This window comes from Hibiscus syriacus, unplaced genomic scaffold (genome assembly GCF_006381635.1).
Source record: "Hibiscus syriacus cultivar Baekdansim isolate YM2019G1 unplaced genomic scaffold, ASM638163v2 tig00110656_pilon, whole genome shotgun sequence".
Classification (NCBI taxonomy): Eukaryota; Viridiplantae; Streptophyta; class Magnoliopsida; order Malvales; family Malvaceae; genus Hibiscus; species Hibiscus syriacus.
The window spans coordinates 404430-424388 of record NW_024062816.1 but is presented as its reverse complement, the minus strand read 5'-3'; the positions used below and the strand labels follow the sequence as shown (position 1 = coordinate 424388).

The window sequence follows — 19959 nt, the reverse complement described above, 5'->3', positions numbered from 1 at the left end:
ATGTCCCATCTCATTATTCTTCTTGAAAACTTTGTTTGACAATTAATACGCCCTACTTCTATTAACAAATATTCTATTTTTTGTACCTACATTCACGAGAAAAAGTTATTTAGGCATTTCATATTATGATTATAGTCTATCTTAAATCCACGTCTATATAAGGATGAAACTAGAATTGTTGATGGTGAAATGGGATTGTGACGATTTTTAAAATTTCATTCTTTTTTATATAGACAAAGAGTCGAGTCAATTGTTCTGAGGAAAAGAAAGAGAGGAAAAATAAGTTAAACAAGATGATGAACAGTAAAGAAGTTGAGCCCGAGAGAGATCCTATATTCAGTCTCGTATGGTAAGTTATATAAAGATCCTTAGTGTTGTTGCATGCCTAAAATGATGATTTTTATTTGCAGGCTAGCAGTGGCGTAAATAGATCTGATTTTCAGTAAATAATTTGAGTCTATTAGTGATTATATCAAGAGATTGTGGCTCTCTATAATATATAAAACCTAGAAAGCTTTAAAATTTAATAAAGGAAAGGGCGATTTACAAAAAAAAAATCTGAAAGAGGTACAATAAGAATGAAATTACCCTACGTGTTTCAGCTTTAAACCATACACGACTCGACGGTGTGTGTACATAGTCCCTCTTGGGCAAGGGTTACCCTTGATTTGTTCAAGTAAACATTAATTGCTTTCGCATTTCGCAATATGGGCTTTGAAACTTGACCGATCATGTCGATTTCACGTACATATTTGACCATTATGGGGCAGTGCCATACAGCTGAGGTTTCCTTCAAACAGATGGGGTTTGAGAGAGCTCTTTATTGCATGAAAGGGACATTGTTATAATTCCAATCATTCAAGGACAAATCATAGTTAATGCTGCTGATTAAATATATGAAAAAGTGATGAGCTTTTATATTGTTAATGTTTATCTAATATATAGGATTAGAGTTTATAACTTGTATTTTAAGGTACAAATAAGTATAATTATATGTTAATAGGAATAAATTCGACTGGTCAATTGTAATATGTTCATCTTTTTCGATTTAAACGGAGAACCGTAGTCAATAATCGAGTAACCGTGGATGGTGAATTTTATCAAAAGAGGGAAACAATAATTTTTCCTAGACGGAAGAATGGTACTAAAGGAAAAGAAGAAAAGTCTTCTTTTTTTTAAAATTTTCCTGTGTATAAATACCTCGATTGTAGGGTGATCAATGACGAAGGTAGTAACATCATAACAGTCATTAGGGTTATCATAAATAATAGTAGATTATTAAATTTGTTCAGTTTGTGCAGATACGGTAGTCGACTGTTAAATTTAGTTATCAACATGACATCGGAAGCTAGTGAAGAGGAACATTCAGGTAACCATTTGGTTATGGTGGCTCTTGAGGTAACTTTATTTCTAAAGGGTCTTTGAAGGTTATGTTTTCTTTTTAGTATTAATTCGGGGTAAGTAAAGGTAATATCTATTCAAAGATAATTATACACTATTTGACATTGAATGTTCACACCCCTGGCTAGGAGTGAGCAAAACTCGACTCGACTCGAAAAATTAATTTTTTTTCAATTTCGAGTTATTCAAGTCAACTCGAATTATAAATTTGGTTTTTGAGTTCGAGTCGAGTTGAAATTTTGAATTTTCGAATTACTCAAAAAATCAAAAATTTGACTAAGTATTTTGAAGTTTTACGATTTAATCCCTGATTTAATTATTTCTTCAATTCTCCTTCATTTTAAGTCCATTTTTTTACCAAATTTGACCCACATGCTCCTAAACCATAGTAGAATACATCTGTACTTTCAATTACTCTTTTTGATAACAAATTTTTTATTTTTCAATTTAGTCATTCAATTTTTTATAATCTCCTTATTTCTTCAATTCGTCATTTATTTTAAGTCCATTTTACCAAATTTGAGCCACATGCTCCTAAACCATAGTAGAATACATTTGTACTTTCAATTCCTCTTTTTGATAACATTTTTATTTTTCAATTTAATCCTTCAATTTTTCATAATCTCCTTATTCCTTTAATTTGTGATTTAGTTTAATTATCTTTTTTACCAAATTTGAACCACATGCTCATATACCATAATAAAATACCTATGTAACTTCAATTGCTATTTTTTCACTAAAGATGTACTCTCTTTTTTATTTAGTCCCTTAACTTTGCATTTTACTCAATTTGGTCTTTTGACTACAATTGTTTGCAAATTCTTTCTTCTCATCGATTCTTTGACTCATTTATACTCTCATCAATATTTTACCCTCAAAATACTTTCTTTAAAATATACTATTATGAATATATTTCATAATTTTAGATTGTATTTGATATATTAAATAACATTATAATATGAAAGAATATATATATATATATATATTATGGTTGGATAAAGTCAAAAAATTGGAACAAATCATTGTCATAATACTATAAATAATTATAATAAAATTAGTACAGAAACTCGAATAACTCGACTCGAATAACTCAACTCAAATTTCTTAAACTCGAAAAAAAATTCAAGTTAAGTTCGAGTTGTAAAATACGACTCGTCAACTCAAATAACTCAAACTCGACTTGACTCGAAAAAAATTCAAGTTAAGTTCGAGTTGTAAAATATGACTCGTCAACTCAAATAACTCAAATTTTTTAAACTCGACTCGACTCAAAAAAAATTTCAAGTTAAGTTCGAGTTGTAAAATACGACCCGTCAACTCGAATTTTTTTACTCGACTCGACTCGATCGAATGCTCACCCCTACCCCTGACATTCCTGGTGCTCAAACCCAGGACCTCAAAGAATAATAACAATTTATTTACCACTGAGGTCACTCGGTTCGTGATTTTAAGTGACATTCTTCGATGGGTATAATCTGGATGTATAATATTATATAAACGTTAATTTACATAGTCCGTGGATAAAAAGAAATACATTAATCAAAGTCTCTCAATCAAATTAATGTTGCAATTAATTTAACTTAGCTGATAAATATTTTTGCATAAGCTTGCTTGGTCGATATAAGGTGTGGGGAGAGGTGAAGACGTGAAACAAAATCTTCCCCTTATATTTATTATTATGTGTAAATATAAAGAGCATCCTTATTATGTTGAGTACCTACATGGTGTTCCATAAAAGTGAAAGCCTAAGTGAGTTTTGGGGCACCTGAGTGACCCTAGAGGGCACTAACCCTAAACCAAAAAGGTAATTCCCGTCTTTGGGTTGAGATTTATGTCCCCTCCACTTAAACCCCAAACACTTCCACTTATCTCTATAATTTAAGATTCCATTGTTTAACATCAAAAGGGGAGAAAAAGCATGCTTCTAGCATAAAGTATTGTGGCAAATGATCCACTAACCATTCGTTCATGATTACATTATTAAACTCCACGAAAGTTTTAACTTAAAATTCATTTAACCAAAGTTCATTAATTCAAACTTTAACTTTTACTCAACTTCCAGCCAGCAATGCATGTTAATACAGTGACAATATTTACTTTTTGAACTACTTGGTCAATCGATTAACAAAGGGTCTATGATCTTGCATGACAGAATTATGTTTCGTGTCGTGTCGTGTCGAACTGGAATTGAATGATAGCAAGCAAAGATTAAAAAAGTTGATCGAATAAGCATTAGGTTTCTGACAGACAAACGATGAATCAAGGAGTATGTTTTCGACAAATTCCATTGCGAATGTAAGTGAAAGAAATTGCCGGACCCTTGTGGGGTGCATGGATGAAACATGCTCCGAATTTGGTTCCTCTTCGAAAATGCCAACAAAATCATTACTTCTTCCACTAAAGCATACATGATATATCTCCCATTGTTAAAACAAAATCTCATTAGTATCTACTTCCACTAAAGCATATACGATAGGTAAAAGGGTAACTTTTACCCTTGTTGGGTGACTTTTACCCTTGTTGTATGTTCAATTTATCATTTTTGTCCCTATTATTTCGATTCAATTTAGCATTTGAAGTTGCTCAATTGCATCGTTCTATATCTTACTCCTAACTTAAAATCTTAAATTATAAACCTTAAATCTGAAACTATAACCCCATTACCTCTAAACCCTAAACACTAACATAAGATTTATAATTTAGGGTTTTAAGTTAGGAAAAAGATATAGAATGATGCAATTAAATAATTTTGAGGGCTAAATTGATACGAAAATATGATAGGGGCGAAAATTATAAATTGAATTTACTATAGGGATAAAGATGACCCTTAAACCTATACAATAATATATGTTCATATATTTTTTTAATTTATCGTTAATATATGTGTTTTACAGACATAATTATTTAAATTTAATTTTTTTATCGTTAAAATTATTCAATAAATTCATATTTTATCATCGACAAATGACTAGTGAGGGACAAACTTACGGAGGACTAATTTTTCTTTATTTGGAGAGAGCGATAATAGTGGGAGATGTGCTGGATGGGTAACGGGGCAAAGGTGACAGCCCTCACCAAGCCGACAAATCCCCGTTTGAAGGGGTCTTCGTGGGTGTTTTCTATGGTGGCTCCACCACCGTTGCCACCGTCATTCCCGTCGTCACCACCCTCTTTAAATAGGTTAGATAATTATGATATAGCTTTTGTCATAGATTAAGTAGTATGTCCTTTAACATTAAATATGTTAGCGGGTTATTAAATTATTAAGGTATTTTTATATTCTTTATTGATATTTATGAACACCTCTTTCCTATGAGTAGCCATAGATTTTAATATTACTTAATTTATTCATCTTAACGTTACTTTTGCATTTAAGGGAGTTGATCCATATAGTAGATTAAATATTTTTACCCAACTCACTTTAAGAAGGTATATATTTATGTATAAACCTAGCGATTTTGATAGTAAAATAATTGTTATTGTTTTTTGGGTAAATTGTTGTTCTTTGATGTTATAGGTTCTAGCACCACAAATGTCAGGGTATAAGTGTTCAATGTCAAATGATTAATAATTATCTTTATATAGATATCATATTTTTTTGGATAATTCAAATTTTATTACCCAAAATAGCATAGTCATGCTACAACCAATCAACCAATCAACAAAATAAACAAAATGCCTAATTACAAACCAATGATTGGTTAGACTATACCCCAAGCATTACAGAAGTTAAAGTTAGTATTATCAATTCTGTTAATAGCTTTGTCCCTAAGACGAATACCAACAGTATCAATGATGTCTTTAAGAATAGCATCAACATCCCAAAAACAACCCTGAAATGTTCTCTGATTCCGTTCCTGCCATAAGTAATAGATGAACGCATTCCACGAGATCTTCAAAATGGTGGTGAGTAATGACTTCCCTTTCCAAGTTAAGCAAGAACGAGAGACCATTTCTTCCCATGTCAAAATATTCTGATTCATCCCGTTCAGATTTAAGATAGAATTCCATAGACGAATAGCCATGGAGCAGTTGGAAAATAAATGGTCTCTAGTTTCTTAATGCAAGTTGCAATTAACACAGAGACCATCTATGGAAACTCCCATTCTTTGTAACCGATCTTTGGTTGGTAACCTGTTCAAAATGGCCATCCAAGTGATTAAGCTGTGTTTTGGTATATGCATAGGGTACCAAATGAGACGATGCCAAGGTACTTTCTGCCCTTGTAACCGGATGATGTCCCATATTTCCTTTGTCTGCAGTGAACCAGCAGAAATAAAAGGAAAAGCAGTATGCCTTAGCTTTAAAATCCGTCTAAAACCCTAGCTGACGTTAGTTCTAGGTTCGAATTGCCAGAAGTCCTGCTCTTTAAGGATATAATTTTGCAACCATGCAACCCATAGGGAGCCATCAACAACAAGAATTTTCTTTATAAGGCTGATAATACAAGCTCTATTCCAAATGGAAATATTAATCAGTCCAAGGCCTCCTTCAACTTCATACGACAAATGTTATCCCAACTTAGCCGAGCATCGGTAGTAAGCTTGTCTTCTCCTTTTCAGAAGTACCGTGAGCAAAGTTAGTCCACGATTTTTAATATAGAGGCTGGGAAGGCAAGCTGTCTGCACCAGAAATTACTAACATTGAACAAAACAGACCGTATTAATTCTAGTCTACGAGCATAACTAAGGTTATGGGCAGACCAGTGGTGCAACCGTCTCCTAATATTGTCAAGAAGAGGTTCAAATTTTCGTAGTGAGTTTGCGGGTTACAAGCGGGATGCCAAGATACTTAACAGGAAGAGATCCAGATTTGAAGCCAGAAATAAATTTAATGATCTCTAGTTCCCTAGAGGAGATACCCCGCAGTAAAGAGTTCACATTTGGAGGAATTAAGTTGTAGCCCTGAAAGTTGATAGAACTTATCGAGAACACTAAGAACACCAGCCACAGATTCTTTGTTACCTTTCAGAAAATAAGGAGATTGTCTACAAAAGAAAGATGGGTAAGCCCAATTTTCTTGCATTTTGGGTGAAAAACAAAGATACCTTTAGAAGCAGCCAAATTTAGCATTGTAGAAAGGATATTCATTGCAAGGACGAATAAACCTGTCTTAGCCCTCTTGCCCCTTTAAAGTAACCGATTAAGGTACCATTGAAGGAGATAGAGTATCTAGCTTGAGTAAAGCAAACTTCAACCCAAGTAATAAATCTTTGAGGAAATTTCACGACTGAAAGAATAGAAGAAATGAAGTTCTAGTGCAAAGAATCGAAAGCCTTATGGAGGTCGATCTTCATTAAGCATCGAGGTGAAATACATTTCCGGCTATACCCTTTAACCATCTCCTGAGCAAGAAGAGAGTTTTCAATGATGTTCCTGCCACGAATGAAAGTAGTCTGGTTCAAGGAAATAATCTATGGGAGAAAAGCAATCATTCTATAGACGAGAATCTTAGTGATAGTTTTATAAATAACGGAGAAGCAGGAAATCGACCTGAAGTCTTTAACCGTGAGGGTTGAGGACTTTAGGAACCAAAGAATAATTGTGGAGTTAAAAGCTGGGTAAATGTGAGAATTGCAGAAGAAGTAATTGACAACTTTAATGATATCTTCACCCACTATGGACCATGAAAATTTAAAGAAGTAAGGAATGAAGCCATCCGGTCCAGGAGCCTTATCATTGCCTTGGCAAAAGATGGCATTTTTTATTTCGTCAACAGTAACTTCCTTAACAAGAGAAGAAGCAACCTCAAAAGGCAATGAAAAGTTAAGGAGATCATGAATAAATGAAGGATTGGAATCCTTAACCATAGAATCTATCGTACCTAGAAGATTAGAGAAAAAAGAAGAGACTTCATGGGCTATGGCATCAAAATATTCAAGTCTATTTCCTCTGTCATCGACAAGGACTCTGATGGTTTCCCTTTTGTGCTTAGAGGCCACAAATGAATGAAAAATTTGGTATTTTTAGTACCATCTTTTATGAATTTAACTTTAGTCTTCTGTTTAAAGAGCGAGATTCAGTTTCTTCAAGGGAGTTCAATTGCTCTTGTAATTCAAGTTCCTTCTCAATGGGATCCTCGCCTTTAAGAGTAAGAAGTTGATGATTTTCCAGCTCTATTATCTTAGTTTAACTCTATCAGAAAGGTTGTTGTAATAATCCTTGTTGAACCTTCTAAGACAATCTTTAAGACGTCTAAGTTTTGTGAACAAAATATCATAGGATTGCCTTGAACTTCTTGTTGCCATGAACTCCTTACTACATTCAAGAAATTAGGATTGACAGCCTAGAAATTAAAGAATTTGAATGGCTTAGGCCTGGAATCAGGAATATCTTTTGACAGCCAAAGCATGGCCATATTGTGGTCAGAGATTCCAGGGGCAAGAATTCCACAAAAGATTGTTGAAAGATGGAGCCCAACTAGGATTAATCATAACCCTATCAAGTTTCCTAGCCAGAAATAATTCTTGTTGCTTGTTACTCCAGGTGAATTTTGGCCCAAAATAAGGGTGGTCCAGAAAGCCAAGCTCTTGCGTGAAATCTTGGAAATCTTTCATATCAGGTGAAGAATAATAGCCAAATAGATCATTATCAGAACTTTCATGGGAATGGAGGAAAATATTAAAATCTCCACTTAAGACCCATGGGGATTGGTTAACTATATAATTAACTTTCTTTAGTTTGAGCCAAAGCTGTCTTCGAATAACCCCATCATTACTTCCATAGATGGTTGAGATGAACATCGGATTACCTTGGACAGTTCCTTTAGCAGTAGTAAATTGGTCAGAAACTTGAATAATGGATAAATCTATTCCCTTCTTCCAAAGCATCCATATTCTGCCATTAATGGCATGATCAAAGTTATAACAAACATTCAAATTTGAGAAATTAGTGCTGAAAATAGCCTGAGATTTTTCCATTTTCACTCTTGCCTCCAATAGGCAAAGTATATCCACATTATTGTTCATGGCTCTAAGAACCACTTTATTCTATTTTAGAGACTGTTAAGTCCTCTAATGTTCCAAAAACTGATTATCATTTGGAAGAAGATCCCAAGGAACACCCTTGGTTTTCAATAGGACTACTTTTAGCTTTGTTAAACTGGTCTTTCTTTTTGGATTTAAGTTCTTTTACCAAACCAGCAACTCCCAAAGATGCTGCCCTAGGCTTCCTTGGTAAATTGTCTAGATTATGATCTTCAACAGAGTTTAGAACTTCGAATCAGTTTTTTGAATCTGAAAGACAACTCTTAGCATTTTCTTTACTTGGTCTTCCTCTTCCCCTTTTAGAGATTACTGTCTGAGAAATTATGTCATAAACAGTATCTTCAGTAGGCAGAATATTTGTTTGGACATTAGCAGCAGCAGTTATATTTATATTTAATGGATCATGAACCACTTCAGTTACATGTTGAAACTTTACAAGGTTGTGTCAACAGAATGATCGTTTTGCTCAAGCTTATCAGAAGGATCAACAACTATCTTCTCCTGCTGGATGAAATCATTTGCTTCAGTACTGTCATTCTGATCTGGTTCCTGTAGGACTTCAACTCCTCCCACAATAGCAGCAGCCGAATTAGGGATAATGTCTCCTTCTTTTTCCAGACTTGGGAAATAGCATGTTGAGCATTTGATTTGTTGGGACAACCTTTATCATTGTGCCCAAATACTTTGCACTTCTTGCACGAAGAGGTAACCATGGAACCTCAATATAGATTGAGGTTTATTTTCCATCTTTAAGAGCAACTTCAATATACTTAGGAATAGTATCATTTACCCCTATTTCAATACAAACTTTGGCAAACTCTAGCCTAGTTTTTGAAGCAATTATGTTGTCCATTGAAAGAGGTATGTCAATGGCACTAGCTATGTAGCTGAGACCAACTCGAGAGAAGAGTTCTAATGGGACGTTAAACAGATGAACCCAAACCGGGATCTTTGTTAAATAAAACTAAGCGATTTCAAGCATGGTTCCCATTTTCTAAGTAAAAGAGTTTTGTTCTGTACGTGCCATGGGCCATTGTCGAGCACCCAATCCCTAGAAGTTTCACTATAAAACGTGAAAATAAATAGATTATTTCCAGCAGTACTAACCTGAACTCGCGAGCCCCCATAGCTTTACCCCATAAGCTGTCAACGATTCGTTGTAAAGATGAAAAGCTTGGTGTGACTCCAAGGAACTGACCCACCAGCGATAATCTCCATTCAGAAATTCCAGCATCAAGGATCTCCTGAGGGGGAAGAATAATCGGGGCTCCATCACGAACATTTGGGGGAAAATATTCTAGGTCATGCGAATCGGAGAACTTGAATAATTTCCTCCAGTCCATTTGTATTGTAGTAATGTAGTAAAGTAATAAAAAGGAGAGTGGAAACCCAAACAGCAGCGAAGAAGAAAGGTAGAACCAGAGAAACAATCGACGTCCGATCAACAGAGAACTCGGGTGACATTAGTCCCGCTAACTTGCGCCCAAAGCATTTCTTTATCGTGCGCCATTTTTGTTATCTAAGATAATATTTCAATATTTTTCTCAGATTGTTATTTCTTTAGCCATTCTTGGCCGATATCTATTTCTCTCTGTGAGTAATATTAGGACCATACTAGGAAAATGTAAAAAAAATAAAAAAAACTCATCCAAAAAACTTGAACAAAAGATATATACGAACATATCTAATTGTATTGATACCAAAACATTGGATCAAACTATTGAAAGACCAATGGTGATTGCAAATCAAAGTCTAGCTTTGTGAGAAAAATAATCTCCGAACGCAAATCATGTATCTAAACTCTATCTATTGATCCAAAGCATAAAAGATTAACATGATAACAAATAATTACTATTTTGTTCAGTTAAGGCATCGTCAAATTTAATCCTATGAAAATAAAATAAAAATGGTCAAACGATAAAAAAACATGTTAAAAGATAAAAGAAAATATGTCATAAAAATACAAAACGTAACATAAAGATAGAATTATTAAAAACTAAAAAAACAACATAAGAAAATAAAAGAAGAATAAGAAACACAAGGAATACATTTAAAAATTGATTTTAATATTGATGTTCAATATATTTGAGAAAGAATATTTTAAGTACCATATCTAAATTGATTCTTCCAAATTTATTTCATAAGTTTATTTTTATATATGGGATCCTACACTATTATCATAACTTTTTTTTTTTAATTTATGATTTAAAAAATAAAATAAGTATTTATTATTTAGTAAAATAAAATAAGTATTTATTATTTAGTAAAATAAAATAAGGACAAAGATGAAACAATTATCAAATATAGGGACTAAAAAGTACTTTATCCAGGAAAGAAAGCAATGGAGTAACCGGTAGGTTGGGTTTGGCAGCGCATTATTGTAAAAGTTCTCATCGTATCTTTACATTGGGGAACTTTGCTAAAGTATTAGAGCCACACACCCTTATCGAGCGTGCGAACACAGCCCTATGAAACTCGCCAAGTTATTGAATCAATCATTGATACTGAGTTCACGCGCTAATGAAATTGAGTGGGAAACATGATTCCATTACATTTATTGGGTATTTACTCGGTCCATTTGGTTGATCGAATAAATCAAATTATCTAACATTTATTAATCGAAATTGTTTTATCGAATACTGAAAGTTTAATAGGTATATTATGATTAAAAAATAATTGGATTTTAATTTTTAAAAGATATTAGCTTAAAATATATATTTAATATATATAAAATATATATTAATTTCAGTTAACTTATTTAATTCAATTAATTAATCAATTTCGAATTGAGTTAACTGATAATTGAACTTTAAAAATTTTCTTAATTGTTAATCAATATCAAATTAATCGACCGATTAACTGAATTAAATTTTTTATTCGATCAATTAATTCAGTTAAAATTGAATAATGAACACTTCTAAATAATCATATAGGAAAATGATTTTTTTGAAAAATTCAAGTGTTAGGAAACTAATTCAAATCATTTATTATAGTGGACATATAACTCATTATGTCCACCCATAATATTTTTGAAAATTTACCTCTAGCATAGAAAACAAAATAGGTTAAAATACACATTAAGTCATTCAATTATTACTTTGTGATAAATTTAAATTTATAAATAAATCATTGGAGGTTAACTATTAGATAAAAATAATAATATAATATGGTGTACTAAATCTTTTAATCTTCAAAATTTATAATCTATCAATTTGATCCTAATTCGAAACAATTTAATAAATTTAATATTTCATATTTAAGAATTTCATCATTTTAGTATTTGTTATTCTCTCCGAAATGCTATACTATATTTTTTGTTATTTTTACGTATAAATTATTATTTTATGGAAAATACAATTATGTAATTACTGTTTTGATCTTATAGGTTATGTTCGGGTCAGGTCAGAGTTTAGAGTGAAAATACATTATCCAAAAAATTTGTAATTTTATCTTATATATTTAAAGATAATTACAATAATACCTCTATATTATTTATTTTAATTAAATCTCTATTTTCATTGAATAAAAAAATATATTTTAATAAATATAATATTTTGATTCAGGTTTGGTTCATATTTTGTCTCAAAATATCTTGTCGAGTTCGGGTCGAGTGAAGGATTTATATTTTTCAGATCGGGTCGGTAGACCGAAAATCTGACCGGACCCATGTCCATCTTTAAAATTGAAAAATTATTAGATGGATCTGACTCACTACGTCATCCGTAATCTCAACTAATAAGATCTATCCATCTCTATGTAACTTTTAAATAAATACCCACTCTATTTTACACAGTGGAAAGAGGTAAATATTCACTTTAAAAAGAAAAAAAAAATTGGTAACATGTGAACGGAATTGATCAAATAGTTTCTCCTAAAAGTTGACCTAGATTTGGATCAGCTCCAACACCAACATCGGCATTTTTTTTAGATTAAAAAAAACACGAAAGCATAGATATAACGAAATTTAAGGTGCAAGCCACCGTTTCATAAATGCAAGCAACCAGACTCGCCAGACAGACTCAGTTAAAAAGAAGAAGAAAGTAAAAAAAATAAAAAATTCAAATCTCAGCCGTTGAAGATTACAACGGGATGTTTATAAAAGCCAATGGGGAGTTCAGTCTTCTTCCCTTTGTGATGATCACAACGTCAAATTCGCTTTGATCTCTAAATTCTCTCATTCTTCACCCACCAAGAATCGAATCATAAGTGGATTGCACAGGGAATTTGGGGTTTAGTCGCTCTCACTCTTCTTCTTCTTCTTCCCTCTATCCCTTTAATCTCAATGCAACTATATCTACTTGAATAGAAGCTTTAAAAAAAGGGTGTCTTTTGTTCACACCATTGGATTCGGGGTGTTTCTTTTAAGGTCAGTCGCCGTCTTTGGGCTGCGAAAATTGGTGGCTGAATTAAAGTGTGGCTTAAGTTTTGGTTTTTATTGACAGAAGCAAAAGGAGAAGAAGATTGGGGAGGCTATTATTTCTGGAAATTTTATAAAAGGCTCTGCGAATGGAGATTTCATAAACCCTTTTGAGAAGAAAGGTGATAGATCAATCAATACTTGAAAGAGACTACTCAGAAACAAGGTTCGTTCAGAGAGACAAAATGGAGCTTTAGTTGTTTGATTATACTTCTTTCTTTTTTTCTCATTTACTGTCTTTTATGTGTTTCAGATCTACCATTGAAAACAAAATGTTGGCTCTGAAGCAAGCAGAAGAAGCAATAGTGTCGAGCAACATAACCGAGATGGAGCTTGAAACAAGAGAAGTAAAGGAACAACAAGATGAAGACCAACAAGCATTGTTCAGCGTTAAAAACTTCCTCTGGCACGGTGGCTCAGCTTGGGACGCCTGGTTCAGCTGCGCCTCCAATCAAGTAAACCCAAAATTAATCCTCAAATCATTTCTTGTTCCTGTTCAAGTCCTCAAGAGTTTCACAAACTTTCTTCTCTTGTTCCATATAGGTAGCACAAGTGCTGTTGACACTGCCGTATTCTTTCTCCCAACTCGGCATGTTATCTGGTATTCTCCTCCAGATATTCTATGGACTCTTGGGAAGCTGGACTGCTTATCTCATTAGTGTGCTCTACATAGAGTACAGAAGCAGGAAAGAAAAGAGAACGTCAGCTTCAAGAACCATGTCATACAGGTTCGTCTTCCACACAAAAAAAAAACTTGAAAGCTGAAAATCAGCTGAAAATGATCACTTTTTTCTTGGATTTGCAGTGGTTTGAAGTGCTTGATGGGCTGTTGGGTCCTTACTGGAAAGCAGCTGGACTTGCCTTCAACTGTACCTTCCTCTTATTCGGATCTGTCATTCAACTCATAGCTTGTGCAAGGTTGGTATTATACGTATATCCATGAAGTTCAAGCAGATTCTGAAGCTGGGTTTCGTTTGTTTTTTTTTTACCCGTGGATGTTTTCACCTGTGTGATGAACAGTAATATTTATTACATCAATGACAAATTGGACAAGAGGACCTGGACCTATATTTTTGGAGCTTGCTGCGCAACCACCGTTTTCATTCCCTCCTTTCACAACTACCGTATTTGGTCTTTTCTAGGTCTTGGGATGACCACTTATACTGCCTGGTACTTGGCCATAGCTGCCTGGGCTCACGGCCAGGTAAGATAACATAAAAAACCCAGTTAAAAATCTCGATAGTAAAAGAAAATATTATTCTTTCTAGACTATACGATTTCGAACAACAACGTATACATATGATTATTTCGTGCTCAGGTTGAAGGTGTAACACACAGTGGTCCAACAAAGTTAGTGCTTTACTTCACTGGTGCAACCAACATTCTCTATACCTTTGGTGGACATGCTGTGACTGTGTAAGCTTTTGCCTTCGCTTTCTTCTTCTTCCCTTTCCTTTGCAGCTTTTGCCGGCAATCTCGGAGTTCGGTACTCCGGACAAAATCATACAAATTAGACCACTTCTGTTTTCTGGGGAAAAATTGAACTGTTTAGTTTGCCAATTGTTTATTCCTTGGTCAGTCCTGTCCAGTCTGCTTCGTCTTTACCTGCATACAGTAAAGCTTAAGCAACGTTATCTGCAATTTTTTCCAGGGAAATCATGCATGCAATGTGGAAGCCTCAAAAGTTCAAGTACATATACTTATTGGCGACCTTATACGTCTTTACGCTAACGCTTCCGTCGGCTTCCGCCGTCTACTGGGCATTCGGAGACCAGCTGCTCAACCATTCCAACGCCTTCTCTCTCCTTCCCAAGACACGTTTCCGTGACGCCGCCGTTATCTTGATGCTTATTCACCAGGTCCATCCTTTTTAAAACCCATGGTGAAAACATGTAAATTACCCTATAATGTGTGTGATTAACAGTGCGGTTTTCCATGAAAATGGTTTGCAGTTCATAACGTTCGGGTTCGCTTGCACTCCGTTGTACTTCGTGTGGGAGAAGATGATCGGTATGCACGACACGAAAAGCATATGCTTGAGGGCACTGGCGAGGCTTCCGGTGGTGATTCCGATCTGGTTCTTGGCCATAATATTCCCGTTCTTCGGCCCCATAAACTCCGCTGTCGGTGCACTTTTGGTTACGTTCACCGTCTACATCATCCCGGCTTTAGCCCATATGCTCACTTACAGAAAAGCCTCCGCCCGACAGGTAAAAAATTAAAACCCACCATTACTCATCCTCTTCCTTTACAAAAGCTCCACTCGGGTAGGACCATTATCTTGTTGTCCCACACCAGCCTGTGATCGCTTTATGTAGGGTTCAAGTTGTAGTTATCTTTCTTTTCTAGGCGTAAGTTGGATCTTTTTATTGAACAGTTAACCATCAAAGGTAGTTTTGTTCACACCCATCCTACATACATAATTACTCTAACTCAAATCTTCTAAAATTACCGTTCATATTTTAAGTCAGCAACAAATGTACAAAAGCATTTAAGGCCTAGATTTGGAAACATTAGGAGAAGAATTGGATAGTTGGGCTGTCGTTTTCATTTAGTTATTTGCAACAGTACAGTTTCATTGTTGTACATTGTCTTCCTGTGTGCATGAGCTGGCTGACTTGACTCTTTTTCTTCCATCTCCATCTGACTCTTTTAAATTAGATTTCATGTTCGAGTTTATCTCGAAGTTTAATTAACCTTTGTGCTTTTGTCCTGTAATGAGTAGAATGCAGCAGAAAAGCCTCCGCCCTTCATGCCAAGCTGGACGGCAATGTATGCAATCAATGCCTTAATCGTGGTATGGGTTTTGGTGGTCGGATTCGGGTTCGGAGGATGGGCTAGCATGACCAACTTCATTAACCAGATCGACACTTTCGGCTTGTTCGCCAAGTGCTATCAGTGCAAGCCTCCAACACCAGCCGGAGGAGCCGCCGCCACACACCACCACTGACCCGAAACATAAAATCAACAAACAAAAACCAAAAATATATATAATGAGTTCCTTGTTTCCCCTCCATATCTTGTGTCATATACATGGGGGAAGATATCAATGTTTCCCCTACTCGTGATGTGTGCTGAATTTTGCCCCTTTTTTTCTATTTTCTCTCTCTCCCACTCTTTTAAATTAGTATATTAAAAAATAGTGTGTTGAATTTGTGAGATTCCTTTGCAATCAAAGCATAGGCCTAATTAAATCAGATAAATAGCTTGTGTTTATACCTTTTTTTGTGTGGGCAATGCCAATTATTACAATTATCATGTTCCCAAAGTCACTTGTAATAAAGAAACCAAAGGGTATGGGTGTGTAGTGTTTTTTTTAGTTATTTTAATATAGAAATCAAAATTCTGATTGTCGGAGGTCTTCTACCGGAAGTTGCTCTCAACTTAGTGTTAGGGCAGTCTACTATCCTACCTTCCCTTACTCCATTACGTATGGGAATAGGGTTAACTAATTTTTTTAATGAGAGAAAATGGCTTTGATGTCAAAGACTGCATTTGGACATATTTTAATGGCCTTTTGACATTATATTCTATTGAGGAGAGTGGGCCGTGGACCCATCCCACTTTCACATGGCTTGCACGTTGGCTCAACCCTTTATCTCGTGCCACTCTTTACTTCTAAATATTCTCTTAAATTATATTTTTAGACTCTTCATAAATTACTCATAACCTAAATCTCAAATCCATGCCAATATTACACATATTTCTTTCCACCCATAGATTGGAGGATACCAAACGTTTAAATATTTTTAATTTTATATAGGGATGATGATTTAACTCAGATCCGAAAGGTTTCAACCTTATTTGACATAATAAAATTGATTTAAGTTAGGTTGAGTTTATATTTTGGGTGAAAAATCTTTACCCGACTTGGGATACTTGAGTAATTTTCTTCTATAAATTTAAGAAACATTGCTATAATACCTACCTCTATGTAGTTTTTTTTTAAATTAGGTCCTTGTTTTACTAAATAAAATTGATTATTTTTTATATTTTGGTCAGATCGAATATAGGATTTTACCCTAAAATTTGGGTGAGATTGAGTTTACGTGAAGGGGATATACCTCTCGAGTCGAGTTCGGGTGGAAGATATATGTTTCTCAAGTCAGATCGAGTTCGGGTATAGAAGATATACTTCTCTGATTGGGTCTAATTAGAAAAAACTTGATGCAACCCAACTCATTTTCATCCCTAATCTTACATCCTCTTTTATATTGTATCAACGACGTGATAACTGAGTTAAACTCAATCAATTTATATGTATCTAATGTTAAATTCAATTAATAATTAGTCAAGTTGAGATCAATTAAATATATTATTTAAAATAATATTTGAACATATAATTAAAAAAAGTCTCAAATGGGTTGAGCATAAATGTTGAACTAGTGAATAAAATCATAGAACATTTCTTTTAATACACCATTTTAAAAATTTAAAACTCTTTTTAAACAAATCATGTATGGATTCTAAATCAATTTATAAATAAACATGTTGATCAAAATTTATGAATACATCATTTATAATTAAATTAAGAATATTATTATTAATAATCATATTTTATAAATTTTTACACGCCTTTTTATGTATATAACTTCTTCAAGATGATGGGGTGAAGCAACTAAATTAAGTCCCATAATCACATATCTTGTGCTCTACATATTCATTAGACAACATGATGACAATCTGAAAATAAATAAGTAAAGGAAGTGCAGAATTTACTCTAAAATATATACCAAACTAATAGTGATTTGGGTTTTAAATTATTATACAAATTAAATACCAGCCAAAAAGAAATCCCATATAAAGGTACAAGTTCCTTAACAAAGGGTCTAACAGCATTAAGACTGTAGGTTAATATCTAACTTTCAGCCTTAACTTGTAAGCAAACTTTTGCCTTTAGACCCCTAATATTTCACTGCTTAGATCGAGTAACTTGTAACCTATCTCTAGTTGACCATATTCGAAGCATCTTTTGCATGGGAAATGTAACAATTTAAGCTTATTTCGTACTGCTTTAGCCTCTTAAACGAATTTTTATTCCTTGCTTGGCAAGGTACCTTGGGTCTTAGATCAGGGTGCCCATAATTCCTTCATTACCGTCAAAAGAAAGTAATATTTAGGATTCAGCGCCATCAATCTGGTGCAGCAAGAAACTGTTAAAAAAGAGAACAAAATATGATTCTGATATAAGCAAGCTTTAACATGATGGGATTAGGGTTACCTTAAGGTTAAAGGAATATATTGCCATAATAAAGAAAGTTGTTTGCTTGCTTAGATTGGCACACTAATTTACATGGGAAAGCTGCAGTTTTAGAAGATTTTAGTTAGATCTAAATCTTGTGTTCGGTTACTTGGTATTTCAGGTTTGTCAAATAGATTATGAGCTGCTAAAAAAAAAAAAAAAGACAAGACATGGACTCTCTTGTGTAAGAATCGTGAGTGCAAGTCCCAAAGGGATGTAAATGGATTGATGAGTTCTTTTCTCGAATTGGCCTGACAAGAAATGTTGTGATTGATCCAGAAAACTATTGAGATGTTCATCTAGGTTTTTTTGGCCCATTGGGCCATTCGGGTAAAAAAATTAGCTCATTAGGCCATCCATAAATAATATTTTTTATTTAATGTGATGAGTTTCAGTAAAATATTTTTTTTAGATTTTGTGATGTTAGAGTGACAAGTTTAAATAAAATTATATTTTATTCAACTTATCATATCGACGTGACGAGTTTTAACAAATATCTTAATTTTTAAAATAAAAAATTTGGTGTCATATTAGGCTAAATAATTAGCTCGCCTACGATATTAGGCCAATTTTACCGTTCATCCTAAGCGTTGGGCGTTGATCCACCATAAGATTACTAATCTTTTAAAGATTATTATAAAACTCCTCTCACAAGATTAGGAGAGGAAACTAGCCTTTTCTAACTTCTAATTTCTAATGAAGAGCTTTTTCTTACATTTTTTAAATCAAATGAAATTCAAAATGAAATTAAAGAAAGATGAGTTTTGGCCCGTTTTCCTATAACATAGAAAAAATTCGCTAAATTTATCGCACAAACTTTTTATTGATCTGTTTTTTTTCATTGGGATTCAATCCAAATCACGATGTCATTTTCTTGTTCCTGAATGGGTTTCATCAATTTTTTATGCATTTTTTTTAGGTTTATGCTCTACTCCGAGAAAAATCTGCCCGATTTTGATTTGGCTCCACCATTTTCCCACACATTTTTCTCTACTCCTCCCTACATGGAGTACATTGTCCATGATAAGGCCAATAGCTATAACATTACAATTTACATTAGAAGGGATGAATTATGAATAGCCATTGCAATTTTTTTAATAGAAGCCGCTAGTATTAATTAAAAGTGAAGATATTCAAAATTATAATAAAAGTTTATAACTATCATCGTAAAATGAATACGTTATTTAGACATTTTACTATAACATTAAAACTAATCACTTTAGTTCATATAAGGACCATACATGGAAAAGAAAGACTCGAACATAAATACATACGAACAAATTTGATTGCATTGATAACGAACAACAAAAGAAAATTAAGTTATTGAAAGACTACCAAAAACTGCAAATCAGACCGAACGCCGTGAGTAAACTATCCACAAAACGTAAAATCATGCATCAAAATTTAATCTGAAGATCCATAGCGCGGAAGATCAACAAGATTTCAAAAAAGCAACATCTTAATCAGTCGTGGCATCATCAAATCCAACTCTAAGAAAACATAAATAAAAGAAGACTTAATACCAAAATAAGTGACCGTTACACACGTTACCCATTTAGGTGACTGGTTGTCAACAGTGTTAATTACCCCGTTAATACGTGTCAAAATTTGGTAAATTTAAATTTTTTATTTAAAATTAAAAAATTAAATTATATATTCTTTTTAAAAAAACACAAATTTTGAAACAAACTCATAACTTTAAAATTTTCATTTCAACCGCTAAACCTACACCGACTGTCGCCTTTTGCAGTTGACGAATCTCCACTAGAGATGGTCATGGGTCGGGTCGGATTTTTGACCTATCCGACTCCGACCCGAAAAGTATTGCTCTCCACCTGCACCCGACCCGAACTTTTGAAGGGTTTCAACCAACCCGACACCGACAAAAAATTTAAACAAAAAATCCGATTCAAC

The 19959-nt window shown here is 33.8% G+C and overlaps 1 long non-coding RNA gene and 1 pseudogene across 1 annotated transcript; one reads left to right on the top strand and one right to left on the bottom strand.

The window, feature by feature from the left end:
• The first annotated feature begins 12514 nt into the window (after positions 1–12514).
• Positions 12515–16021, top strand: LOC120137372 (annotated as a pseudogene).
• Positions 13164–16993, bottom strand: LOC120137374. The gene is made up of 3 exons (XR_005517429.1): positions 16983–16993; positions 16171–16186; positions 13164–13276 (listed from the first exon to the last, which is right to left on the bottom strand). It is a non-coding gene; the product is annotated as an uncharacterized LOC120137374 (long non-coding RNA).
• Between the last annotated feature and the right edge of the window lie 2966 nt (positions 16994–19959).